Genomic DNA, 27,748 nt, shown 5'->3' with positions numbered 1-27,748 from the left:
GTGTTGCTTGTATTTGTTTTAATCCATCCCCACCAGTAAGCCACTCGCTGCGAAGAGAAACTCTCCTGTGGACTGAGGCTTGGAAGATGCTGAGAACACTGAGATTAATGTTGAAGGCTGGAGTGCTTGTTGGAGGGGGTGATAACGCCATGCGCCACCAGGCAATTCTTTCCATTAAGTAGCATCAAGAAGTAATTGTGAAATGCTCTTTGCAGCCTCCCAGTAGTTGGGCAAGGCAGCCCTGTGCCAATTCCCACCCATTGCTCCAAGGGAAGGGATGTGCAGGGTGAGGACCACAGTATCCAACCAGCACAGAGCAGCCTGCTGTCAGCACATCACTGCCTGGAGCGCTCTCCAAATTCCCTCTGAGAAGGAGGATAGCATGGCACATACAGCAATGGATTTTTGCAAGATTGAACTGTACACACGCTCAACCTGGGGGAATTTCTGAAAGTTGCTTTTCTTTTTTTTTTTTTTTTTTAACTATCTATTGAGGAGATGAGGTAAGTCTTCATTCCTGCCGATCTCCTGGAGCTAACAGTGTGATATCAAGAACAAAAACTTGCCCTAGCTGCCATTCCAACCAGGCTCAGCATGCTTTTGATTTCCCCCCCTCCCCGCCCCCCCCCCCCCACTGTTTCCTCCTTCAACCCTTGATGTTTTGTGAGGGGGAGGCAGAGAGAAAAATTAAAGCTGCAATTAGCTTTAAGGGAACTTGTTCTCTTAATTCTCCAAATTTCTGAATAGGAGAATTTGCCAACTCTTATTTCACCTTCCTTGTGCTCCTGTTATGGTTTCCACAGTTTACAGTTGGAAAAAGCTCTTTGAAAGCCCACGTCATGATACAAATTCTCTTGTTATCTTCTTGCTGTAAAGTCCACCATTTGTAGGCAGAATTGAACTGTTGTTCAATTACACTGAATCTGGAATTGCAGATTTAGTATAGGTTCCGGAATGCAGATTGGTGTGAGCTTACAACTCAAGCCAAACTGGATTTAATGTGGTGGTGTCTCTGCTCTTTTCCTTAAGCTGCTGTTGAGTAACGGGCTCTGCCCTGAAGAGCAGTCACCAACCTCAGCATTGCTGTGGCTATGGGAAAATTTGCTTTGAAATGAACTTGGGCAGAGCAATCACTCAAGTAGCTTGCTCCATCAACATGGCTTTTAGTGTTCTCAGTAAATCTTGATTTCACTCAACACAATTTTCATAAAATTCATAGTGAGTGAAACAGCAGTCAGGGAGTGGGAAAACATTCGGTCTTCGTGGTTTAGTTCTTCCCATGCAAAGATCCACAGTTTTCACCCCAACTTCCAGGAAACCTTATCTCACAAATCTGTTCTGCATCAATTCTGCTTGCAGCCTCCATATTCCCACCAGGACAGAAGAGCTCTGAATGCTGTTTGCCAGCTCACTGCACTGAGACAATTCCTGGGGTCCATTCTCACAGCATCTCCATCTGCACCAGAGCCAGGAAGCACTGGTCGCCTCTCATGGGACTGCCTTCCTCTGGAAATTCTCAGTGTAATTTCTCAAAGGATGTCGGGTGTAGTCTGGTATCTTGGATAAGAATCTGCTTGTGGTATTCCTCCAAAAACTGGAAATGTTAGGCTCGCTCTGTGCTGATTCATGTTAGCAGCTGACCCAGCAGCAGTACCAATGATTGACTTTGACTTGAGAAGTTGGCTTTGATCTAGAATTAGTCAGGCTTAGACATCTTGTGGAAGACCTCGGGCTTCATGCCTGACACTAGCAGGCTGCTCTTCTGTGACTGTGTTTATGTGACAGATGTCATTAGCGCTGCTGTTTCACGCTAACTGCAGCAAATTCATCTGTCTGGTTGTCAGCCCTCTCTGGGAGCCGGTGCAGACTGACCCTCTTGCTACCTCCAGTTGACTGCCTAGATGCTTGAATTGAACTTCTAGCATAGCAGGAAGCTCTGGGAGCACCAAGAATGGGAGCCATTCACTGTTTCTAGGAAATAAAGTTAGTGTCTTGCTGCCCTCCTCCTTCCTGGAGGCAACCCTATGGTTTATTTTCCCTATATCCAGCATGAAGTGGGTTGTCTCCAGATTCTTTCATTCAGCGGCTTTACCTCTATTTAATATGTTCACCTAGAAGGGAAATGTGCACTCAGACACGAGCAGCTGTCCTTCATCTGAACATCCCTTCTTCCTGGCTTGCACCCCTCCTCCCTATGCCCAGGCTCCCTGAGCCTGCTGGGTGGCTTCAAATAGTCTCCTTGTACCCACCCCGTGTTTAAAGCCTTCTCAGAAAATAGGTGAATTCCTCTAGCTACTAACCTGCTGGAGGAGGCTGTCAAGGGCTGCCTGCACGCACTTCAGTCTTCGTGAGAATCAAAGTGAAACAAGAAGAGGCTCACAGAAAAGGGTTACAGAGAGTTTCACGTATTTTGCTGCCTTTTCATGGCTTAAATTACGCTTTCCCTTGTTCTAGTTTTAAAAGGCAGAACAGAAAACTTAATTTTAACACTGAAAAATGAAGGCTCTTCAATTATTTATAACATTAAAATGTACAAATGTTTGATCAATGAACTTGAAAAAACATGCAACTACAAAACCCATTTCACAGTGTTCTAAAGTTCATGTGGCAGAGATAGAGAAGTGAAATGATTAACAGACGAAGAGCAGCATTTTAATAACATCCAGGCTGTAATAATGAGGCTGACAAAAGCAAGGAAATTCAAAGCTAATGCTGATCTGATGCTCTCTCCTTAACATGTAGACTGTGTCTAATTTTGCAGAATGTAAGATACTGTAAAGGAATTGCACTCGTGTCTGAGACCCCCTCGGTGTGGTGCCCAGTGGGGTGGCAGCAGGATGAGGTACCTTTTGTCTCAGAACTTTGTCATTTTGTAGTGGAGTGTTTCAAATAAACACACTTTTTTTTTTTTTCCCCTGTTGTCCTTTGGCATTACTGTAAGAGCTAACAGTAGTGAGAATGTTTTTCTCCTGAAAATGCTGAAATATGAAGTTTCCCATTGAAACAGTGCCAGGTGAACCCAGCACACCAAACAAGAGTTGGTAAAAGGGGGGCACCTTCTGGGGTACCAAACAATTGGAGCGATTGCTGTGCTTCTGCCAAGCTTAACTGAGGAACAAAGTGCTGTTACAGTGGATGCAAGCCTCATTCAGGGCTGCTAATGTCCCTCTGTGGGTGGTGGCTCTTGGGGAATAAGAGGACTCCAAGTGGAATCCCCAGATGGAGCTCATTTTGGAGTCATTTCCTCAAGGTCCTGACAGCTGGGATGGACTGGAGGTGTCTGTGATTCTGTGCCTTTTGTGCTGATGCAGGGTATGCATCTTTTCTTACAGAAAGTTCATGTTCCCCAATGCTGACACCTTCCAGAAAAAAATACAAATGCAATTCCATCAGCCAGCTACACAATTGCAATAAATTCTATTATTTGCTCAGTGCTTTTCTGAGATAAGTTCATTCTCATTTGAGGGCTCTGGTTATTAAGGTGCCTATGCAACAGCAAACTGGAAAACATCTGTAGTAAGATTATGAAGATAAAATGGCTTTTTGGGTGGAAGAAGGCACACAGTTGTAAGATGTAGAGCTCAGTGCAAGGCCAGGAGTTTATTATTTGGAGTTTTCCGTTTCTATCATTCTAAGGGCATTGAAAATGTTATCTGGGAGAGCAGCACATCCCTGTTCTGCAGCAGTTACATGTAGGAGTTCCCTCTGGCTCTGCTGAAGCACTGAGGGACTTTTCCCTTCTCCTAGTTATTAGTTGTGTTTGGGAGGAAGGTGGGAGAGGTTTTGGGGAGCTCTGTGCCTTTGGGAAGTTTGTGTTTTCCTCAAGTCCATCCCACTGGTGACCAGGTGGCCAAGATAAGATGCACAGACTGTGGGCAGCCTGGGGGTGTCCCCTTAAGGTGGGTGTCCCCGTGGAATCGGCAGCAACCCTGGCAAGCAGCGAGTGCTGAGCAGCCAGCTGCCCTTCCCTGGGCTGCTGCCTGGAAAACAAGAGCCCAACCTTCATGCCTTGGTCCTGCAGCTTCTAATTATGCCCTGCACAAGGCCTTAGATGTGAAGTCTGCTGCAGAAGCAGGACGGTGACGACGATGAAAGGGAACAACATCAAAAGTGTCAGAAAGAGGAGAAGGAAACGCCATATCAGTGTTGAAGCTACATGCATATTCCAATTTGCTATGTGACTGTGATACTAATTTGGAAGGAGAAAAAATCAGATTATACGCAGAATGGCATCCCATAAGGTGCCTTAGGAATATGCAACAGAGGAAGAGTTTCTTAACAGTGGAGTCATGTGCTGTTGAATCTGGTCTCAGCACACAAATAGAGCATAATTAGAGCTCGTTAGGGAAGGACATAGGGCTGCTGGATTGCAGATCTGTCTGCAGACACCCCAGTAGGGATGAACAGAGGAAACAAGGTCACAGCACTTAACACACAGATAGGGAATGAGGAGGAACAGGGAAGCATGCTTCTTGCACTTCCCACTCTCAGACAATGTTGTATGTTTTCAGTCTGGTCTGGCAATGTATTTAAAATTATGTAATTGATCTGGGGGAAGGGGGAGAAGGAGAGAAATGGAAGTTACCAAAATTATGTTGATAAAATTTAGTAGATTAATAAGTTGTAGCATTATGTGTGAAAATTTGGCATTAAATATTTAAAATTTCTATTAATAAAATACCAGATTAATAAAGCCTAACATTAAATATAAAAAAATTAATTGGTCAATGTTTGTAATGTGAAAGCCACAGGCAGTGTGCCAGCCCTCACCTGTGCAGGGGCTCAGGGCTGTGACTGCCATAGGGTGGCAAGGAATGGAGCCACCAGCCGTTGGCTGGCATTGAATGCCTTTTCATTTGCATTGTATACATGCAGGAGGGGGTGTTATTGGAAATTGCTTCATCCAAAAGGAGAAAAAGATCCTTTAAGGTGTGTTTCCTAAGGAATACCATTGCAGACTTCCTTGCATTTGAAGTGTTTGCACTTCCGAGTGCTGTGAAGTCCTATTGCTTCTGATGCACTCAGAGCTTGGAAACAGCAGTGCTTCTGCCTCTGCTCAGAAAGTGTTTCTGGCAAATGGTGAAACTGGGCTGAAATTAGTGTAAAATGCTAAAATTAATACTCATTGACTTTTATGTTTCATTATCATCAGAAATTAGTTTATTCTCGGGTAAACAGTTTATGGCCAGATATAAATATTTCCCGTTGACCTATTAACTGGCTCCATATATTATGAAGTTATTGACAGTTGCAGTAAAATTTACAAACAGCCATTAAACCTTTTAACATACCAGATACGTCTAAGTCTCTGTAGCACAGAGAAATGATTTTTTTTTTTTAAAAGATAATCTTCTACTGATATTAAATTCCTCCAAGATTTTAATATATTGTCAAAGTTTATGGGTCATAAAATAAACCTAGGGCTTACAAAAAAATTTACACAAGGATATTATTTAAGAAAAAAGGACGTGTAAGTTTTAGTACAGAAAGAATGATGATATAAGCCACTGAAACATATAAAAGTACATACCAAATACTATGTTAAAATAACATTAAATGTCTTGTATAAATCCACAAGTCAAGGTTTAAGGTTTTTTTACAGTGTCTGAATCTCTTATTATTGTATCTAGATAATAGCATACTCACGGTGCAGAGCTTAGAAAAGCTCCCTTTTGATGGATGTAGAAGCATGAAATAACGATAGACCAAGAGATCCTAATTCTGAATTTCCTGATAATGTAAGGTTAGGGCACACACTCCATGGGCCTGATTCACCAGTGTATTACTCCGTTCTGAGCCTGATGTAAATCATTTAAAAATCAATAAAAATGGGTCAGCTGGCTGGTGTAAATTGGCCTACCTTCATTATGGTCCATGGATGGATGCCAGTTTACACCAGCTGAGAAATTGGCCTGGCGCAGTTATATCTGTGTAAAGCTGTCAGAACGCAGTGATTAATCAGGAACTGCACATTTATGATAGCTTTTCTCCGTTTCCCTTATATATATATATGCGTATTTAAAAGTTGGGTGGTTCGACGCTGCCCTTGAAATAAGAGTAATGTCTTGTAACCTCATCTGTGCTCAACGGGAGCATCGCATTTCCCTGATTAGCGAGCATTTGGTGCTCGATGGAAAGGTGTCACAGAGATGCTGCAAGAGTGGGGACATGGAAGTGAAAAAGCTGAATGCATCTCCAGCTCCAGGAGCTGGGTTTGCTCCAGGAGGTGCTGTTGCTGTGGACGCAGCCACCACATGCATCTAGAAGCAGAAAATAGTTGAGACTGCAGCCTGAGAGCCATGTGAGCTGTGGGAAGCTGTGCTCTTGCAGCAAACTTCTATTTTACTGTTCATTCCTAAGGAGATGAAGCTCTGAGTGCCTGTTTGCAGCCTCCTGTTTATTATCTGCTTTGGGTTGATGGACGCAACCCTCAGCATGCAGGAGCTTTCTGCAGGCTGTGGGTCTGTTTTGCAACCACCTTCTTCTCCCACAGCTCTCATGTAGCTGATGAACTCCGATTGTAGGCCCACAGCTGAATAGGGAAAAGAGAAGGGTCTGTGATTTCAGCTTGTCCTCACCTCTCAGAGGTGGTATCCTGAGCAATGAAGCTGTAGAGAAGAAGTGCAGTGGTAAAAGCAGGGCATGATGCATGTGAAACTCCATGGAGGAGCTGCTGAACATCCCCTTTGGTGTCACGTCACCTGTGTATTTTGAGTGTTCCATCTCAAACAAAAGTGCCCCAGATCTTGCAGCAGGATGGAGCACTTGCTCCAGCTTAACAGAGGTCCTGCAAGACCAACATCTAAAGAGAAAAGTAGCAAAACCAGTGTGTTTTTTTTTTTTCCTTTTTTTTTTTTCTATTTTTTTTTTTCATCTCTATGTATTGTCTGTATGCTATGCCTGGTGGGTTTCCCACCCTGAAGCCAGGTTCCTTGAGGTGTCTCCTTGAGGGCCAGGGCCACCCAGAGCCCAGGATCCTGGTGGGGTTGGAAGCAGAGCTGGCTCGCCTTGTGCAGCATGCAGTGTAACTGACGTGACTTTGTGGTTTCCTCTCTCAGCTTTGAAATATAGTAAACTCACAAAAGCTACTGTAGAGTTCAGAACAAACACAGGGGGTATGTTTAGTTATTTGTTTTTGTAGTAAAATAAAATATTTATTATACACAGACACCTACTGTGAACAGAGGGTAAGGCCACTGTGTTTTATCTCTAGGGTGTCATGTTTGACTTCCATTAGGGATGTATTATAGACCTGTGGGTTTTCATGAATTCAGAAAGTCCACTTTGAACACTGATTTCAAAGCCTACAGGGGGTGTGAGGAATGTAAGAACACTGCTTCGTAGGAAGGAACCTGTTGCATCTAACAAACACCTTGCGTTTGATAAGCCAGACCTGAGGTATGCTGTAGAGAAAGGCATTCTCATCTTATTTATTTTTTTCCTTAGCTTGATTTTAAAGGAAGATTTCCAATTGTTCACTTTGTAACTTTAGCCCATCTGAAGCTCAAGGTGAAGACAATGAATGGGCTTCTGAAAAATGTACGTTTACATCATTGTACTTTTTGCTTTTTACTCTAATTCCCTCCCAATGAATCACTGTAGAGGAGAAAATGACCTAGATGATCAGGTGGATACCTATATATCTCCATAAATGTTTCTCAGATCAATTAAACTGTCCAAAACTCTAAGTAACACTTAAGGGAGAAGAGGAGAAGGGAGAAGAGGAGAAGGGAGAAGAGGAGAAAGGAGAAGAGGAGAAGGGCCTTCAGGGATGTGCAGTTCTGCAGGTTTGGGTGTGTTTTTGGTGCTCCCCACATCACTTCCATGGTAGGCAATTGGCCATGAGAAACAGCTGGTGGGGTTTGGCACCACCCAGACATGGTCATCCTTTGGGTTAAGCAGCCCTATGTTTGTGCAGAGGTGGGAGAAGATCCACGTTCTGCTCTGGACACCACCACGGATGTGGAGATGTGGTCTTAGCCCTTTGGAGGGGCTGGCAAAGCCAGCAGGAAGGCAGAGGTGATCCCAAAAGAGTCTGACCTGAACACATGAAGCCTTCAGGTGCTTTTTTCACCACGGTGCTCCTCCCTTCCAGTCCCCTGTCTGTGGTGGCCAGGGATGCCATCCCTCCTCTTTAGACTTACATATCTAACCTCAAACCATGCAACACCAGTGGTGCTACATGAAATGCAAAGTCCTCACATAGAGAAATGAGAACCCTGCTCTGCAGTTGGCTGCTGCTTAAGGAATTCATGCTTCCACGTGGCCATCAAATGTTTTAAAAAAATAATACTTAGAAGACCTGAATTTATGAAATCAGTGCAGGAGATTTCTTAGAGCTGTTTTTATCTACCTCCTCCAGGGAGTGAGTAAGGGGATGTTTTGAATGTTCATTCACTTCTTCACATCCTTTGTTCCACTTACTGCTGCCCAGAGAAGGAATGGATGTGTTCCTGTGATGATTTGATGGAAAGGACAAACCCACAGAATTCGGAGAAGTGCAGAAGCCAATGGGCTTCATACAGGCAGTGAAAATGATTGGGCTTTACTGACTTTCTTCATTGCAGAAAGTTCAGTGCAGCAAGTCCTTAATGCCTCTTAGAAAGAGAATAATTTGGATTGGGAAATGTATGGTAGCAGATACATCTAGAAATACTTAGTCACACTTGCTGTTTCCATCACGTCTTCTACTAATTCCACTTTCAGTTAATCTCTTTTCAGTTCCACTTTAAGAAGTTGGTATGGGGTGACATGTTCAAAAGCACACAGATCATGTTTTTCAGTAAGCTATCATGTTCAGTTGCTAAATCCTGTCCTGCAGTTTCCATAATTCTCCCAAAGCCAGTTTATCCTGGTGGACTTTTTCTCAACACTTTCTTGATAGAAAAGCAGTGTACCAATTGTTTACTTGTTTCCAAAGGAAATTGCAGTGGGGATGAGAGTGCCCATAAGCTAGATATCCTGCACATCCTTTCCCTTTCCCTAATTCCTGCAAACTGCACCACACGTTAAGTTGTCAGTAGCATACCCTCACCTTTGGAAACCACTTTGGCTTTCAATCATTAACAGGGTTCTTACCCCGTATCCAAGGCTGTTCTGAGAGTACAGGGGCTCTTCCCAGGTCCTACACAAAGTAATAATACCCAGTGAGAGAGGTTAGCAGCAATAGTCATGGACAGTAAGTCCCGACTTGGTTATGTGCTTCCTGTTCCACTTGAATTCAACCATTAAATCTGAACTTCCAGTTCAAATTAAATATGTCATGACCAATGTCAGATATATGGACAACTTCAGAATGGAATAACCCAAGGCAATCTGCTCTGATCGTATCATGCCTTAAGTCTCAGACTAAATCCAGGGGGAATTTAATAAAATAACTCAGTCAAGCATTGATCTTTTCCTGATGGTTTTCTTTTCCTTTCCAGTGGCCTCCTTACAAACTCTGCTCTTCTCCCTCGCACAGCAACTGTGTATCATATAGGAGGAACACAAAGTATTTCAGTAATGCTACTGTAGCACCTTTGCTGTGGACTTTTCTTCTGGTAACAGTGTTTAGCTTGACATTAAATCTCTTCCTTTCTCTCCCTTTCTGTCAATCTGCTGCTCTTTGTGTTTGTTGAAAGCAGTGTAGATTCGGGTGGGGGTGTAGCAGGAAGAACAACGTGCCATGGTCCACATAACCATCCCTGCTGCCATGGTGGCAGCCCGAGCCCTATAGATGGCTCATTAGAAAAATGTAGTGGCTGTAAGTGGGTGTGAGATTAAGGCAGATCCATTGATGTGAGGGAATGGCATCACATGTCAGCTCCAGGGTTAGTGGGGGAACAGTTTTGAGCTGTGGGTGCTGTGAATTCCCAAAGAACAGGACGTGAGCGTGGGGAGAATCCTACCTGGCCCTGTCTGAAAACACAAAACTCTTTAGATGAAAGGTGCTCACAGCAAGAGCGGAGCTGGTCTCTTCTCACAGGTGACAGGACAAGGGGAAATGGCCTTAAGTTGTGCCAGGGTCAGTTTAGGTTGGATATCAGGAAAAACTTCCTTAGTGAAAGGGTTGTTAAACACTGGAATAGGTTCCCCAGGGAGATGGTTCAGTCACCATCCCTGGGTGTGTTTAAAAACCATTTGGATGTGGTGCTGAGGGACGTGATTTAGTGGAGGGCTGTTAGAGTTAGGATAGTTTGGTTACGTTGTGGTTGAACTTGACGATCTTTAAGGTCTTTTCCAACCTGAGTGATTCTATGATAATATGTGATATCCAGTAGAATATATAACCAATGTCAGACGTAAAAACCTTTAACCTGAATTTTTTCCCACCTGGGTGTAACAGTGTAGAAAGATTCCAACAGTGCAACCAGCATTATTATATAGGGGGCAATTGCAAGCAACTACATCGTCAAACAGCGTGGGGAGCACTGCCACTGTGCAGCACATGAGCTGTCCTCACTTCCTCCTGCCCCGTTGTTTTGCCTTCACCATCTATGGGATGCTAGAGGAGCATTTACAGCATAAACTCTAGGAGGAAGGACTTTGCATTTTACAACACGGCTTTAAACAGGAGTCCTTGGGTAAGATCTCTGTCTGATTTGAAACCCTTCCAGGGTTTGGAAGAGTTTCAAAAAAAAATTAAAAGCAAAACAAAGCCCAGACTCCTGAGATAGCTCAACAGCATACTGAAGAGTGAGCATGAGGGTATGTTTTGTCTCTAAAGGAAATATCAGAGCCTATAGCAGTCAGGATAGTTTATAAGCATGAACATAACTTTGAATAGCCTGAGCTCTGGTTTACTGTGACCTCTGCAACACAACTCTGAATGAAAGGTATAAAAATATTCCCTGAATACCAGATATACACTAGAAATGATGCTCAAACTCAGAAGATTTAGAAATCAGAGGCTTGTCTTCTTTCTCATGATGAAGCTGATTGCCCTTTTCTTTTCATTTTATTTTATTAATTATAAAATAGAAGTTCTTACAGGAACGTAAGAAAATAACTCTCCTTTCCCTAAAGATGCAATGCATGCACACATCAGGAAACACAGGCAGATAGGATATAAGGAGCCTTTTATTCAGTGTTTGAAAGCTTTCCTTTGTTTCATTCCTCTTCAAGTTTTAACCCTTGCATGCTTCTTCTCTTGCTGCGAAGTGGTTAACATGCAATCTGATTATTTTATTTTCACCAAGGCAAAATGTGATTGCACTCTGTCTGCACACTGGCCCTTTCACACAGCTCTCTGCACCATCTGAGAATGGGCCTTATTGAGCTGCCAGCACAAGCTTCCCTTTGTCCTTCCTGAACTATCAGGTAGAGGCAGCAGTGTTAGGAAGTGGTACAAGCAGCAGGCAGTGATCATTTGAGAACACGGATGGATGGCGTCCCCTGGCCATGCCCCGGCTGTCTGACTTGTCCTTTTCCATCTCAGCCGCTGTCATTCCTCAGCCATGTGTTTTCTCTCCCCTGCACTCACCCTGTTAAGTGGGCTGTGCATTTTCAACGACCTGATGCAGATCCTTCTTCTGCCTGTTCTGAGACACTTTGTTACCTTTCTTTTATTTGTAGTGCAGTAAATTAATTTCAAGTCTCAAAACCTGAAGAGCAATTGAGCATTTTACTGTGTTGCTCTGATCTCCTCTTCCAACACCAACCTTAAATCTTCAGATCTGTCTCTAAGATGTGGGAGATGACCTGTGAGACAACCAACCTGTGCTGTGGACCAGAGCTCCTCCTGGTCTGTGCACTCCTGAGCATTATGAGTCCACAAGATGAAAAAGTCACCCCAAAACCATCATTCCACTGTGACACTGCTTTGCTAACTTCCAAGAGTCTCAACAATATTCCTTGAGCATTTGCATGTGAGCTAAAAACAAAGGCTGGTGCTGTTGCAAGCCATCAGCAAGGTCAGTAAGGCCCCATGGAGAGATGGTGTGGTGAGAAAGTCCACATGGAGGAACAGTGTTCAGTGTTCCCTTAAATGCTTCATGGGATCTTAATGTATGACCCAAGGGGACCAAGGCCTGGTCCTTACAACCCCCATGGAAGGAGTGGGCAGGAGCTCACTGCTGGTAGAAGGTTCCCTGCTGAGGTTATTGCTGAAGAGAGCTGCCGAGTACAGAACAGACCAACCAACTGCACCTTGAAGAAATGGAGGCACCAATGCTCTGAGCAATCGTTCTAAAACTTGGAATGTTTCTGCAGCCATTCTGTGTGTATCCACATATCCACATGTGTGTGTCTGCATGACAGTGAAATGTTTTACACTTATTATGTGTTCAAAATGCTGGAGAAATACGGCAGTCCTCCAGAATGATCAGCTCTACTACAGAATCTTTTCCGGCTGTTGGACTTCTCTCTGTTTATTCATGTCCTGGATTGCCAACACAGACGCTGTGTTCAGCATCTTCTTTAGGACGGAGAATCAACTGAAAACAGCATAGGATGAACTGTTTGAGTTTTGTGTTTCAAAGCACCAGAGACACCACAAACCATCAAGTTGTGCTAGCTGAAGACGTGGCTCATCAGTGGATGACAGATGTTTTCTAATGTGTTGAGAAGAGAGCCCTGTTACTGAGAACTCCAGTCACGTGAATTGAAACGTTGGAGTGATGAAGAGATTTTGCTCATTTTGAGTGCTTGAACAGAACGATCTTTTCTGGCGGAGCTGTGTAGAACACAAACCAGCCTGGCATTTCCCACCTTTGCTCCCTGCACTTGTCTGGGATTATTCATGCCATAAATCATTCACAGCTTTACTGAGGTGATTCTTACACAGTCAACCTATATCTTTAACACAAATTCAAGGAGAAATACATGTATATATCTCCCAGTTTCCTGAAGAAGATTTTCTATCTCCATAAACAAATTGAAAAATCCATGCCAGTGTGAGAGCCAGCTAGAAATGCCAGAATGACATTTAACTTCATTATGCACACTAGTAAGGCTGAGCTTTCTTCTTTGCTGGGTTTGGTCCGTTTCTATCCTTCCTTCCGAGGCATCCTCTTCTCCTTGCTCCCAGCAGTGGCTCTGTGCTGCCCTCCCACAGCTCTCCCATGGCTAAACTGGGCTTCTCAGTAGCATTTTTGCCATTTGTAGCCCAGCTACAGCATGGCAAAAATGCACATAATGCTACGTATCCTGGGAATCATCCTCAAAACGATCCACTGAGCACTCATCAGAAGGAGTGCACTATAAACAGAAGTTCACACATGCACTGCGTCATCAGTGAGCAGTCTATTGCCTTCCAAAGATTATTCTGGGTATGTGTTTTGTTATCCAGTCACCTAGTGGTTTAAAAGTTCTCTTCTCACTCCAAACTGAATTTTCCTGCAACAATGAGGAAAAAAGAACACCCCCAAAGAGTAGACTGAAGACTTCTTCTGATTTGCAAAATGCCTTTGCTCTGTTTTACATGAGATATTGACAGAATGCGGTTGAAAAAGGAATCCCAGCATTAACTTCAAAAGCTCTTCATCAAGTGAAATGACGTTGTGCTGTGTGATCAGACATGACACTGGATGATGTGTTTGAATAGTAACTGACAAGTAAGTTTTAAACAAATTGAAATATGTTGTTTAGTCCATAGCATGAAGGTATCTGATGTACCAACAGTAGTGAATTATTTAGGAAGCTAGATTAAGGATGGTAAACAGGACATGTGTTACTAACAACTGGAAACTCTTCCAACAAAATAGCCAGCAATAGCTTGCCAAAGTTGGTATTAAAAGACAAAACTGTCTTCAGTTCAGAAAAAGGTCTTAATGTCAAATGGTTTCAATTTTTTTTTGCATTAAATGAATTGAAATTCTGCCAAACCAGATTCCTCAGATTTGGAGAAAAAGGTTCCCTTCCAAGCTATGGAGAAACATCCAAGTTTCATCCTGACAGGAATTTTTTTTGCCAGTTATAAAAACTGAAGTGAAAATAGTGGATTTGTATCAGGCAGCCTCATCCTGAAAGTTTCTGAAGCATAATACATGAACTAGGCTGGATTCCCTCATTCCTCATCATGCCTTCACATTGACAAATACAATTGGAGGGCTCGGGCTTGAATGTCGCATGAAGGTGCACACAGTTTGGATCCCATCCCATCTCTCATGGTGGGAACACATTGGCAAGAGATATTTGAGATTTTTGAGATATTTGGCTTTGCTGGAGATTCAGCCCAAAACTCATTTGGAGAGGAAAATCTGCCCTTTGGTAAAATGTCTTTGGTTCACAACTGGACCAAAGTATATGTGATGGCACAGGATCATGAGTACTAAACCAGGGTTTGCTGCAGGCTCCACTGGGGTCTCAGTGTTGTCTGATGCCCTTTGAGCAGAAGAAAGTTCCTCCATCCTCTACTGATGTAGAGTTATTACTTGGCCCTGAGGTATCAAGATGTTTTGATGCATACTTTCTGCATTATTTGTACCTCAACTCAATGCTTTATGCATTCGGCACTATGATACTTTCTCCAAGATTATTTTGGCTGCAAAATAATTGTTGAGTTCCTCCTCTAATTAGATGCATGAATCTACTTTCCATAGGTGGCACTGGAATTTCATGTTTTCTTTGTTATGATTTTTTAAAAATAGATTATCCTGATTGTTAGGAAACAACCTGAAGGTGTCTGCATGTCCTCTATGGTTGTGAAACTGGGAGGGGGTGATGAGTACAGTACGCACGGTGCCTGACTTCTTCCTGCTGTGGGTTCAGTCCTTGCTGTTGACTATGAGTGCAGCAGGGCAAGATGATTCCCCATGTGCACATTAAACCAAGAATATCCACTTAAGTAGCATTACCCAAATCAGGATTTCATATTAAACCCCAATCTGAGACATTAGGAGGCAAAATGAATGTTAAAAGGTGAGTGTTAGAAGACTTTGCTTTGTTTAATGAAGGTTAGTTTGGGGCCTAAATAAATTATATGCAAAATTCTGCAGACCAGCGAATAAATGACATTTCCAATGCTAATAGGCTTTTGATTTCCAATTAGTCCTCCACTCATTGCAGTGAGTGGCATTGCTTTGATCAGTAGCTGATTTACTGCAAATATTTCAGTAAAAGGGTATTGGGATGGTGGATTCCTCGGGTAGGAAACACCTATTTATATAGAGAGGATTTTGAAGTATGTTGACACGAATATACATGTAAAGAGACGTTTCGTAACACTGCAGATAGGGCAGGTCACACAGACTGTGCTCTTGGCTTTGCACTTTCCTTGTCTCCTGAACAAACCTCTCCAAGAAGCACAAAATTTGGTTGCTGTCTCACCCAAAAGGACGAAATGCTGTTCTCTTAGAATCCTTAGAATCACCAAGGTTGGAAAAGACCTCTAAGATGACCAAGTCCAACCATCCACCAACCACCAGTATTTTTGCACTAAATCATGTCCCTTAGTACCACATTTATACTTTTCTTGAAGCTGTTTTTAATAATACCCCTCTTTAGAAATTCTTTTTCTTAAAAGGACTGGTTAACTTTTTTTGTTGTTGTTGTTCACTGATATTATGATTGTCTTTGGTGAGACTTCTCAGTCATGCTGTGGATTGGGTAAGAAACCAAAGAAAGAAAAAAAAAAGTCCTTCAAGAACATCATTTTTTGAGATTAAAATGAAGTTATTCTCAATCTAAAAGCCTTGAAGTCTCTCAGAACTTTGCAACCACTGGTCTATATGGAATTAACTGCAGAGTCCTGAGAAAGGGTTAATGCTTGCTGGCAGTTTGGTCATATTAGAACAATTACAGTGATTCATTGTCTATGTCTAATGGCATAATCTGATTGTAAGACAGCAGAGTGGGCGTTGGAAAATATACAGCAGCCCACTATAGTCAGTGTGAAGCATAACAGGAAATGGTTGTGGGTGTTAACCATGTCACAAGCAGTTGGATTAAATGCTGACTTCGCAGATGAAATGCCAAATAAAGATATGGGAAAGAGGCTGTGTATGTTTCAATAACAATTAGGGGTCTATCTGATATTGATTTTAGCAACAGAAAAGAAAGTTGCAGAGAAAAGCCCATCACAGGTTATTCTACTTAAAATCCTATTTACCATCTCTCTAACGCATTAGCCAATAGGTAAAACTGTTCAACATAATTTGCTACTATTCATTCAGAAAGCAAGGTATTTTATATTGAAATAAATAGGAAATATAACTCCTGATTATGATATTGTCATTAAGGTACTTATTTTCAATTAAGAATTTTTATTAGCTCTCATCAAGTTGAGTAATGAAAGTGCCGTAAAATATACTTCCCACCCAGCTTGCTCCCTCCTGGCCCTACTGCAAAGACCTCACCTTTCAAGGGAAGGAAAGGGAAGGGATGGGAAGGGAAAAAATGAGAACCAAATGACAATTTACCTCTGTGCTATGCTTTCAGATTTTTGAGATTCCCTCTATACTGCAGAGGCATCCTTCCTGCTCTGCACCAAGAGAAGGGTTGGGCTGTGCATTGGCCATTCCAATCATTTCGTGGAAACTGACACATTCTCCAAGTTTGGGTTGGGATTGTTGGGGTTGGTTGGTTTGTTTTGGTTTGTTGTACATTTTTTACAGTTTTGGCCTCTTGGAGGAGCTGATGCAAAGCAAACATTTTTATTTTTATTTTTTTTACTAAGGCTTTAAAATCACAGTAAACCCATTTTGATTGTAAATATATTTTCTGCTACATTTTATACAATAATCTTACAAAAAAAAAAATCTGCTTTATGATTACTTAAATTGTTCTTTCTCTTCCTTTCTCTCTCTCTTTCTCTCTCTTTCCTTTTTCCACACGTATTCTCTGGAGGATCTAAAAATAAGCCTTCAGCTGTACAAGTCAGTGCTCCAGGTTTATCCCAGAGACTAAGCAGTATTTCACAAAATACCTTTATTATTTTCTGGGGTTCTTCTGCATTGTGTGAAGCCTCCAAGGTTATTTGAGATCAGAGGCGTAAGGAAAACAGACGCATCTGAGGCGAGGGTTGGGAAGAGGAGTTTAGCAGAAGCCATGCTGTATATACTAAAACCATGAGTGTTATTGGCTCTGTCATGCTTGGGTTACACTTTCGGTGACTTTTCTTTGCCTTCTCATTAATCTAAAAGGTATCACTGATAGACTGATGATTGGGGAGGTAGCTGAGTTTATAAGAAACGTTGCGCCCTGCCTCTAAACAAACACCTTCAGCCTCAGTAACGTGAGCTGATCTATGGTGATTTCCAGTTAAGGTCCAGAAAACTTCTGGCTATGCAATATCCAGCAGAAAGAGTTGGTGTTGTTTGTTTTCTTTCTGTATTTTATTATGGAGACAAAATCAAAGAGGGAGTGTTCTGTACAGGAGCACCGTTAGGCTGGTGGAAAACCCCAGTATGTCTCCCATAACACCTACTTCTCAGTTTTGTTTTCCTTTTTATTATTATCTACCTGGAAAGGTTTTTATATTTGGGCTTGATTCTGTATCACTGTCCTCAATGAGTAGGAAACCACCAAGTTCAATCAGCTGGAGGAGAATAAGACCCTAAGTTAGAGTGTTGATTTAACCAGGCTTTTATGGGGCAACCTAATACCATCACTGGACTTTTTCCCCTGAAGAAAACATAGAATCAGTAAGGCTGGAAAAGACCTCTAAGATCATTTGGTTCAAGTGCCATTCCATCCCCACCATGCCCACTGAGTCATGTCCCTAATCCGAACGTACACTCCATAAAACAGCATTTACACAACAGAACATGAGTAGTTTGCTGTGGTGAGGTAAAGAAAGGAAGACTGAAGACTGGCAGGAAACCTGCAGAGCCCTGCACCCTTACAGCAATGCTTCACTGCTGCCCACGTGCAGCTTACTGTGGAGGTCAGCTACCAGACTCTATGAGGAAAAAAAAAAACAACCGTAAATCAACATATCCATGCAAATTAAAGCCAGCCTGAATTATGTGTATTGCTCACAAACGTGAGCAGTGTGCATTTTCTGTGCAACAGGACTTAACATCAGGCCAAACGTGCGTGGCCACTTGTGTGTGTGCAGGAGGTGGACACAGCTGAGGGTGTGAGCAGGAGCCCTCCAGCTGGTGGAAACACAGCTGGTGGTGTTGGGACCATTCTGGTGCTGGGAGGAGTGGTGGGGCCCAGCCCCACGTGTGCTGCCCCACAGGCCCACATGCAAGTGGCACTGCTGTGCCACGGTGTCCCTAATGAACTAACACGCTTTTATTGCAGGAAGAATAAAGCAGGATTTCACAGTCACTTGTCTGTGCAGTAACTAGCTCCTCACTTCCCCCAGCACTCCCCAGGGGAACAAGACTACTTCAGGTGCTCTGTTTATGGCCCTACTGTGGGATCAGTTTTCCCCAAATCCCCTAATTCTTGCTGTCAGGACACCTTTACTAAGCAGATGATAACAGGAGACGGCCCAGTGATGATGCTGATGAGCTCTCATACCTGAAAGTTTCTTCTCCATAAAAGGTGGAGGCATCAATACACAAAATCACTTCTTCTCTCTATAAAACAGCAGCAAAAGAAGGATGGAAGGTGTAACACAGGAAATGCATAAAACCCAAAGGGCAGGGGGAAGTTTGACTCCATCTTCAGCAGTTCCAAACAAGATCCCACTTGGGTAGGAGCTGTCATCAAAATAAGAGCAATGCTTGTCCCTCAGATAGTCGGGGAAATGAAATGGAAATGAGTTTAGTCTAGGTACTTCAGTGCAGGCTTTCAGCATCCTTGCACAAATGAAAGTCAGTGTTTGTTATTTGATTTAGCCCAAGTGCAATGAGGAGATGGTTGTTTACACTGCCATGTTTGCAGCATGTAGAGGAGCAACCATTGCTAACAGAGCCAGCATTCCCAGTGGATGCAGAGCTACGGTTCAGCTGGGAATTGCTGACAGGTGGGGATCCAGGAAAGGAACAGCATCTGCTTGCCACCTTCTACAGCAGAACTTAGTGCAGAGTTGTGGCTGTGTGTCCATCCCAGTGATGTCACACACATCTAGCACACTGGCAGGAGCTGATTTCAGATTTCCCAGAAAACAGTTGTGCCAATTCTGCCCAAACTTTCGTTTTCTTATGCTCCTAGGTTTATAACATTGTGAGATACTTCTATTCTCTTTAGTTGTCTGATTGCTGACAAAAGACCTTAAAAATAGCGTGTGCTTGAGGTACACCCCTTAATTGTTGCTCATACAATGGCAGGAGTCTGTTTTGTAAATGAGCATGCATACCCCATACATGATTTACTATACACCTACAGTAAATTTTCTTGTGGGAGATTTTATGGTGCCTCGTTGAATAGTGAATGTTAAGTCAAACCTTCCTACAGCTGAAGAAAATAGAAGCCAGATCTGCAGAGAGAAAGTAACAAGGAGTTTTTGTTAAGGTGTGCTCCTGCTCATAGTAAGAGAACAGTAATTCTACCCTAATGAAAATTAAATTTATTATCTTTTGTTTGTAGTTGTAACTTGAAAAAAAAAAAAGCCACGCACCCCTGTTAATCACCAGGAACGGCTCTCCTCGACCATCAGAATGATAAAAGAGCACTAAAATGCTCTGGCCAGATTCCAGGTGGGCTTTTTTTTTTTTTTTCTTTTTTTTTTTTGAAGGACTTTGGGAAGAAAATTCACATAACATGCTTTCTTTTTTCCACGGGAAGCGTGTTTTTCCATGATTCATAAACTCGCTTTTATCCAGTCCATGAAAGGACCTCTCTCCATTATGTAGACCAGAGCTGACACATTTATGTGCAAAATTGCTGGAGCATTTACACCGCTATTCATCAAGACAGTGTCTGTGCTCCAGGAATGTTACAATCACCTGGCACAATCAGTTTCACACACATGCCTCTTGGAAGCCTGTGTTGTTATCACACATAACAAAACATTACAGCCACACTCCTACTGGGCCACGTACACAAGTTGCTTTCCCTTCTTCCACACCTGAAAACAAATTAACCAATGCCATCCTTTTACTGACGGAACTGTGAGTAATAAGAGAACTGTTTCAAGCTGAGAATCATAGTCACAGAATGGCCTGAGTTGAAAAGGAGCACAGTGCTCATCCAGTTCCAACCCCCTGCTGTGTGCAGGTCACCAACCAGCAGCCCAGGCTGCCCAGAGCCACATCCAGCCTGGCCTTGGATGCCTGCAGGGATGGGGCATCCACAGCCTCAATGTCTGTTGTTTGGGACATTGCTAATAAGGAATGTTCTTCCCAAAGTGATGAGCTAAAGTCCACCAAATAAATGTTGCAGGAGCTGGTGGTTATGCCAGTTTGGCTGCTTCTACGGTCTGAGCAAGACGATGTCTCATTTTTCTGCTTATGACATACAATATTTCATCATCAAAGCCCTCTTCTTGCCCTTTTGTGGGAAGTGAACTATAAATGAATGAGGGATGGGGAATGCATTTCCTGGGCCTGCTCCCATCACCCAGTTGTGGGGTGTCAGCAGATACTCAGTCTGGGCTGGCTGTGGGTGATGCTGCAGTATCTACAAGTGCTGTGTTAAAGGATTGGAGTCTCACTGCATTTCTCCACACCCCATCCCCTGTTTCAGCCTCAGACTGCACCAGGTGATCCCCACCTCCCCGGAATGCAGTGCTGTGCCTGCAGGACACGGCTCTGCCACCCCAGGGGGGATGGAGCTGGGTTCTGCAAACATGGGAGGAGGAGGTGCTGAGTTTCTGAAATGGCTGTGGCTGTCAGGTGAGCAAAACATTTGTTTTCATGAGGATTTTCACTGACTGTAGTAGAAAAGATTCTTAAAAATTGCCTAAATAAGTATTTACATGATACTGTAACCCAGAATGGTTTCAAAGGAGCCTTTATGATCTGTCAGGTCAATAATCTGCATTTTTAAAAGTCCCTGAATACGTATTTGCATGATCTGTATTTCAAAAGCTCTAGTAAATATGTATTTGCACAATAGACCATAACAATATCTTTTAAGCCATCGTGGTCTATATACAGTGTTAATCCTCATATATTCCAAAGGAGTTTTATTTTCCAAAATAGCTTTTATTAATACGACGTTCAAATGCTGCAGTTCTGAGGGTGATAGAAGGATATAATCAAAAAGGATGAGGACAGCTTTTCATGCAATTAAAAACTGATTTAAAAGTTGGACCAACAGCGTCAGCAAGTGCTTGTCTTCACCGCCCATTTCCAGGCTGTGGAGTTTCCCAGAAACCTCCATCTTTGTAGCTCATCCTCTGCTTTTTCCCCTGCTGACAGCAGCCTGTGTCTGCTGGAGGAGCTGTTGCTGGCAGGCACCTGGCAATCTTTCCAAAGAAAACCTTCCTGTTGTGTTTGGGGTGGGAAAAGTAGGGCAGAGCGAGAGCCATTTTGGTATGAGACACTGGGATCCAGCATTCTTTTCTGTCTGCACACCAGTGGTGAAGTGCTGGTTCTGCCTGCAGATGGTCTGACACCCTTGTGCTAGGATCAGGGCTATAAGAATTGGCAAAATTCTGCATGTTCGGCTTCTCATTGGTAGTTCCAATCACATTTCTTCATCTCTACCATTACTGATGTTGCAAGGTCCTGCATGGTGTGGTCTGGCACAGGGCTGTTCCATGTGTTCCTACTGGATGTGAAGCAGCAAGTTAAAACTGTGGAACAGACTAAGTTGGAAGGGACCTTAAAGATCGTCTAGGTCCAACCCCCACATAATTCGTAGTTCATAATTATTAACCCCAGCTGGAAGCAGGCATCACAGCTAAGGGATAGATCTTTTGGTTTACTAGGAGAAAACCGTGTATGTTCAAATGAGGCATTCTTCATTCCTGTTGACTTTGCAGTGGACTTTTTGTTGGGAAGGTGAAGACTTAACATCCCCTGCGTCCCCCAGGCTGTGTGCCAGCCGCTCCTCCAGCTTGTAGGGCACATGGTGCAGGTAGAGGAGCCTGCACATCTTGTTTCTGTTTGGGAAAGAAGCACACCCAGCTCTTTCCCTGAACATAAATTCAGCCAGAGTGGTATGTCATTAATCAGAGGTAGGATCTGGAAAAATCATATCGAGACTTTACTTCTTATATTGAAAGCAGCAACTTATGGCTGGTTAGTTTGTTTATTGGAAATGTTTTATTAACACTGTGCCTTGAAGAAGAGGACAAAATAAGTTCATTTCTCCGTTCATCCATCTCCAGTCCAGATTTTCTGTGTAAACAGTTTGGATCATGAACCCTACAAATGAATGTGTTGCGCTGTAGCCTACACAACATGCAAGTCTACCAGATCACGGAGAATGGTAAAACACAGTATGAAGTATTTCCAGACTTAGATGGCTTCATCACATAAATCTGAGTCACAGATGAAGCTCAAGCTTCATAAAGCTCACCCGGCTTTATCTGCAAGGCTGTGAAGCGGCACCTTGGCTTCTCTGTGTTTTGCTTTGGATCAGGTGCTCCTGTTCTGTGTGGAGATGCAATAGGAAGGCTCCACTGAGCTGGCCCCACTGCTGAGCCAAGGGCTTTGGAGAGGAGCTGAGGGAGCTGCCCCCAGAATGTGCATGCATGTGAGATTCTTCACTTCTCATATGCAGCTAATTGCCTATTAACATAATGCAAATCGGAGCCCCTTTCCTAATGGCAGAGCCTCAATGTATGAAGATTTTCTTGCTCCATTAAAAAGACAGTTTTACTCATGCAGTAATGGAAAACATCAAACTCAAATGGGAAAGTGGGAGCCTCTATTATTTCATATTTTACAGGAATATGTTTTAAATGAAATACGGCCTGACAGATAAATTACATTGGCTTTACGTATGTACCCGGCTGATTTAGTGCTACCAGCAGTGCAGATGGTTGGCGACAACTTTGTAGGTGCTTAAACATCATAGTACATGAATGCAATTTTTGCACTAATGCAAAACACTTGTGGACTGACCCCTCCGATGTAATGTTTTCCATTGAGGGAGCTGATTTGGACTTGCAGAGAAAAAAGTTATATACAAATTACTTGGGCTAACCTGTAGCCTTTAAAAGGAAAAGAAATGCAATTATATCTGCTCTCTGTAGCCACAGTTTAATGAAAACTGAAGACTAAAACGGTTTCTAAGTTTCAGAACTTAGAACGGGTCCCTGCTTATTAACAGAGTAGTTGTACCAGCAATTTGTTTTTGTAATTACATTCTTTGTGGTCTACACAGTTTTCAAATAGTGATGCAAAAAGGACAGCTGGAGATACTGCTAGTTGCTTACCTAATCCCCAGTGAGAATAAAAATAGATAACAGTAAATGAGACTGTATGTGGGAAGCTAAATTAACAGTCAAAGCTGAGATTTTTTTAAAGACACAGTATACTTCAATGTATGCATTAAAAGATGGAGATGAAATGTATTAAATATCAGTAGGAATAGTCGACCCTTTGATTACGTGAATGAGGAGCAGAGCTTATTCCTTGGCCTTAAACACACCACTCCTGTACAAAGCAAATAATGAGCTGGACCACAAAATTGCTGATATTTCCCATGTAGAACCACTGAGGCCAAAATGGTGTAGAGCAAAGCGAGTTCTGCTCTCTGGGCTTAGGTTTGTTCTCAGAAGCAACTACAGAGATTCGTGTTTAAGCTGTGATTTGAACAGTCTTCAAAGGCGGTCACTTTCCTGGGAGTGATGCTTTGCCCAGCAATGGGAGCTGTGTGTACATCCTGGGTGAGGAGGTGGGGCTGAGTCTCACAGGAGTTGTTCGGTTTTAGAAGAAACTCAGCCAACTTCATTAAGCCTGGAAATGAAGAAATTCCAGCTCTGGGTTCACGCGACCACACTATCAGTCTTCTCCCAAATATCCTTCCTTTGGTTTCCTGAGTGCCACGTCCCTCATTTAAGTTGAACCGCTTGGAGTTGTGTTGGCACTTGCCATGGGTGTCTAAGTGTCTTCAAGCCTTCAGTGCTGAAGGGCCATTTATTGCTGCACTCCATGGATGCCCCTCCCCTCCAAAATCAGGGAACAGAGAGGCTTTGAAATCCTTATCAGAGATTTTGCCTGAATTTCGGCAAGCAGCTGGCGAGTCTGTCTACTTGTGGCTATAAATCAGCATGGCACAGTGCCACGTTGCATTGGCTAAGCATGTAACCTGCTCTATTTCTTCCTACAAAACAACAATGCATAGCTGCCAGCCTACTGATGCAATGAAGGTGAAAGCATAGAGGGATGGAGAGCTGTTTGCTGGGAGCACACAGGGCAGCCAGGGCTTCCCACCGCCACATGCAGCTGCAGCTTCACTCTCACTGCAGCAAAACCCTCAGCACTTGGGAACTTCATTTCCTGCCCTTCACTTTCCTCCTGAATGTTCCTCACAGCCCTGGGGTGAAGAGCTCAGCCACAAAAAAAATGAAAATTCAGAATGCATGAAATGGAGCCAACAGGAAATTCGCACTTTGTGGACACACAGAGCCAAGGGGAGTAATGCAATCCAAATCACTGTACCCCCAGCTCTGCTGCGGGCTGCATGGTGAGCTCCTTGAGCCTGATCCAGAATGGGCCAAGGCCAGGAGGAAGGCTTCACTAGTTTACAGAGGAAGAAAGCAAAATATGGCCTAAGTCATGGAACTGGGCCTTCAGGTGCTTTATTTTCTCAACTGCTCCCATCAAAGAGAAGTGGGAGAAGTTGCCTTACAGAGGGATTCCACATGGGAAGCACACGTGGTGCTGGCTTGCCATCTGCAGCTTTATGCCAGCAGCTTTCTCTATTGAGAGCCTCCACTCCTCTCTATCATGATAGCTAATGAATATTTTGAAGGACATGGCTCAGTGGGCACGGGCTGGGGTAGGACTTGGTGATCCTAGTAGCCGTATCCAACTTTAAACGTTCTATGATTCTGCTGAAATAAATAAGATCCCTCCAGTTCCTTAGAAACAGGGAGGAGAATGCTTGCTCCCAGCCCATAAAGTTTGGCTTTGTGGGGATGGGGTCATTTTTTTTTCCTTTTACTATTGAGGGAGCCAATAAGAAGAGCGTTAAATCCTCCTTGAGGATTAGGTTTGCTGTATCTGAGACCAGGTAGAAGCAGAACAAGAGGAAAGCCTCTTGATTTTGTGCCTGGAGCAAAACTAAGCGGTTCAAGGCCAGAGTAAACACGAAGCAAATGAGAGAGAAAAAAAAAAAAAAAAAAAAAAAGAAAGAAAAGAAAGAGAGAGGTGTTGTGATTGAGGCACTGAGCAGGGTTTGGAGGAGGCCAGCTGGCTCCCATGGGGATGCCCGGGCTGTATCCCTGCTGGCACCTCCTGCCTCAGGCCAAGCTCGTGCAGCCTGGCTGCCTCCCGCTCCATCGCACTGCACCCCGGCGGTGGATGGGTTTGTGATCACCTCTGCAAACCTGGCGCCGTTCCACCGCTCGGGCGGACTCCAGATGGCAGGATGAGGTTTCCTTGGTTTGATCTGTACTACAACAGACTTTTAAACAGCGTGTTTTGTTGCGACCGTTTCCAGCCCTGAGCTGAACGCCGCTTTTGGAAAGATCGCTGCTCAGAAATGCTTTTGAAAAAGCCCCCCGAACTGTTGAGAATTCAGTGTAAATGGCTTGGGGGAGGCTACATTATGTCTGCATGTTTTGGAAGCATATCTTCTACACAGAGATCTGAATTGGATATGTTGGGGATGCTCAGTGTGTGCCTGGACAAGACAAGCTGGAGGTGGGACTCAATGATCTCCATACATCCCTTCCTGCAAAGTTAGTCAGATCTAAAACCCACTATTGACAGTCTTAAAAACTGGCTCCTGAGAAATGAACTTCAATCGTGCACCTATATGCATACACCAGCAGGTATATGTAAAGCTATAGACTGTGCATAGCAATGTACAATCCCCAAAAGGCAGACTTATTCCGGGTATCTGGTCCACAAGGCTGAACACTTTGGGGAAAAGAGGAAGTTTGAAAACTGAAATCACAGTCCCACAGCAGAGATGGAGAGCTGCTGGCAGGGCCGTGTAACACAGATCATCCTCCTGCACGTGGGCAGACAGCCTTGGGTCCTCATAGGGCCCTTCTGTGGCCCCAGATCTAGGGACAGACCTAGACTTCTCAATAATTTTAAGGCCACTGTAGGAATGGGAGCTGTATTATATTTGGCCTAATAGCAGAATTCTGACGTAAGGAGCCTAGGGGAAATGTAATGGCATGTACATTTTCTACTTCTTCCACTGAACAGACACTTCCAGCCAGCCCAGGCTGCTCTTGCTGGACTTGCTCTGTGCAGAAGGTGGGGCCCCATTTGTCTGCCAGCCTCCAAGCCACCCTCGGGTTTGCAATTTCTCTTGCAATCTGTTGGCAGCATTTCACAGCTTTTTCTGTCTTTTGTCTTTTGCATTAGAGATCCCCAGGGCTGCAGGACAGAAGTGATGCAGGGTTGTAGAGTAGGGCGTAAGCTTTGTGAACATTTCTAAAGAGTGCTCAGCTACCAGGTCCCCTGAGACTGAAGGGAACCGGCAGCTCTGCTTGCCTGATACCTTCTACTTCTGAGCTTTCCCACTCTTTCCTCTGTCCGTCTTCGCAGCATTCAGGATGAGACATCCTGATTGTGAATGTTGCTTCCTGTGTACAAGGAAAACGGGAGTTGTCAGGATGGGAAACACTGCTCCATATTGCTTATAGTCTGTAGAATCACAGAATGGTTTGAGTTGGAAAGGACCTCTAAAGGCCTTTGGTCTAAAGGATCTGCTCCAACTCCCCAACAGTGAGAAGGGACACGTTCCATCAGGTGCTCAGAGCTCCATTCTCTAACCTTGAGTGTCTGAAGGGACGGGGCACCACCACGTTCCTGGACAAAAATCAAGGCTAGAAAGCAAAGGAAACCAAGAGTTAAGCTCAGGTGTGGTTCTTACCCACATATATGAGGTGTTAGACTACAAAAATCTCTCAGAAGTTGAACAGGAATGGTCTGCACGGCCAAGCTGCACTCACTGAGATCGCTCAGCATCCTCTGTCCATGGCTGGACTGGATTCCAGCACGCAGCTCTGTGTTTCCCACAGTGAATCCTCCTGGTGCTGGAGAGCCCAAAGTTTGGTAACTGTGATGCGAGCAGCAAAAAGAGAAGAGAACAAAGAGATAAGATTCACAGGCAATAGAAAAGACAAGGCATCCCAGAGGCAGCACATCTGATGCCACCAAGGGAAGGGTTTGGTGACAGGGATGGATGCTGTGGCTGAACATGGCAGTGGAGCTACCAGCAGTGGTGGAGCCCCCCCTTCCCATGGGGAAGCAGTGTGCCATCTCCCCAAAACGCAGCCTGACTGGCAAGCAGGATGCCAACATCTGTGTGCCAGCTCTGCGGGGCCGTGTGTTCTGTGTACGCCCCATCTGCAGCAGGCAGCACATGCCAGGGGCTGTGCTCAGGGTGTGCAGAGGGGGGTGGCTGCAGGAAGAATCCATAGTAGGATTAAAAATTACCACCAACAACAAAATGTAAATAAGAAGCGTGTTTTTTCTTGCTACTCTGATTTTTCCCTCTTCAGTATAAATTCCCTACTGCCTTTGATCAAATTCAGGTGAGATTCACAAGCTTGGTCAATTTAGGGATTTGGAAAGGAAAAAAAATATATTAAAAAAAAAAGCATGGAGAGGTTTCAACCAAAGGGAAAGGAAGGAAGCTTTGCCAAGCAGGTTTTCCCAAGTTCTCACAGTTGGATATGCTGTGGCTCCGTGTCTGCAGCAGGCTCCAAGCCTGACTTCCAAACGATCTGGATGGGGTCCCAAAGCGATGCACTGCAGGAAGGGTGCTGGAGGAGGTGGGCAGGGATCCCAAACAGAAATCCATCTCACCTCCAAAAGGCAGGCTTCAGGCTTGCAGTTTTAAGCCTTGT

The 27,748-nt window shown here is 43.8% G+C and overlaps 1 long non-coding RNA gene across 1 annotated transcript in view; it reads left to right on the top strand.

The window, feature by feature from the left end:
• Window positions 1-320: 320 nt before the first annotated feature.
• LOC128077615 (uncharacterized) overlaps window positions 321-27,748 on the top strand; it is a 43,854-nt gene continuing 16,426 nt past the window's right edge. The window contains exon 1 of the long non-coding RNA XR_008205097.1: window positions 321-503. This is a non-coding gene — a long non-coding RNA (uncharacterized LOC128077615). The remainder of the gene's footprint in view (window positions 504-27,748) is intronic.

This window comes from Tympanuchus pallidicinctus, unplaced genomic scaffold, assembly GCF_026119805.1.
Source record: "Tympanuchus pallidicinctus isolate F22 unplaced genomic scaffold, pur_lepc_1.0 scaffold16, whole genome shotgun sequence".
NCBI lineage: Eukaryota > Metazoa > Chordata > Aves > Galliformes > Phasianidae > Tympanuchus > Tympanuchus pallidicinctus.
Note: the sequence above shows the minus strand (reverse complement) of the source record. Positions and strands in the feature narration are given on the sequence as shown.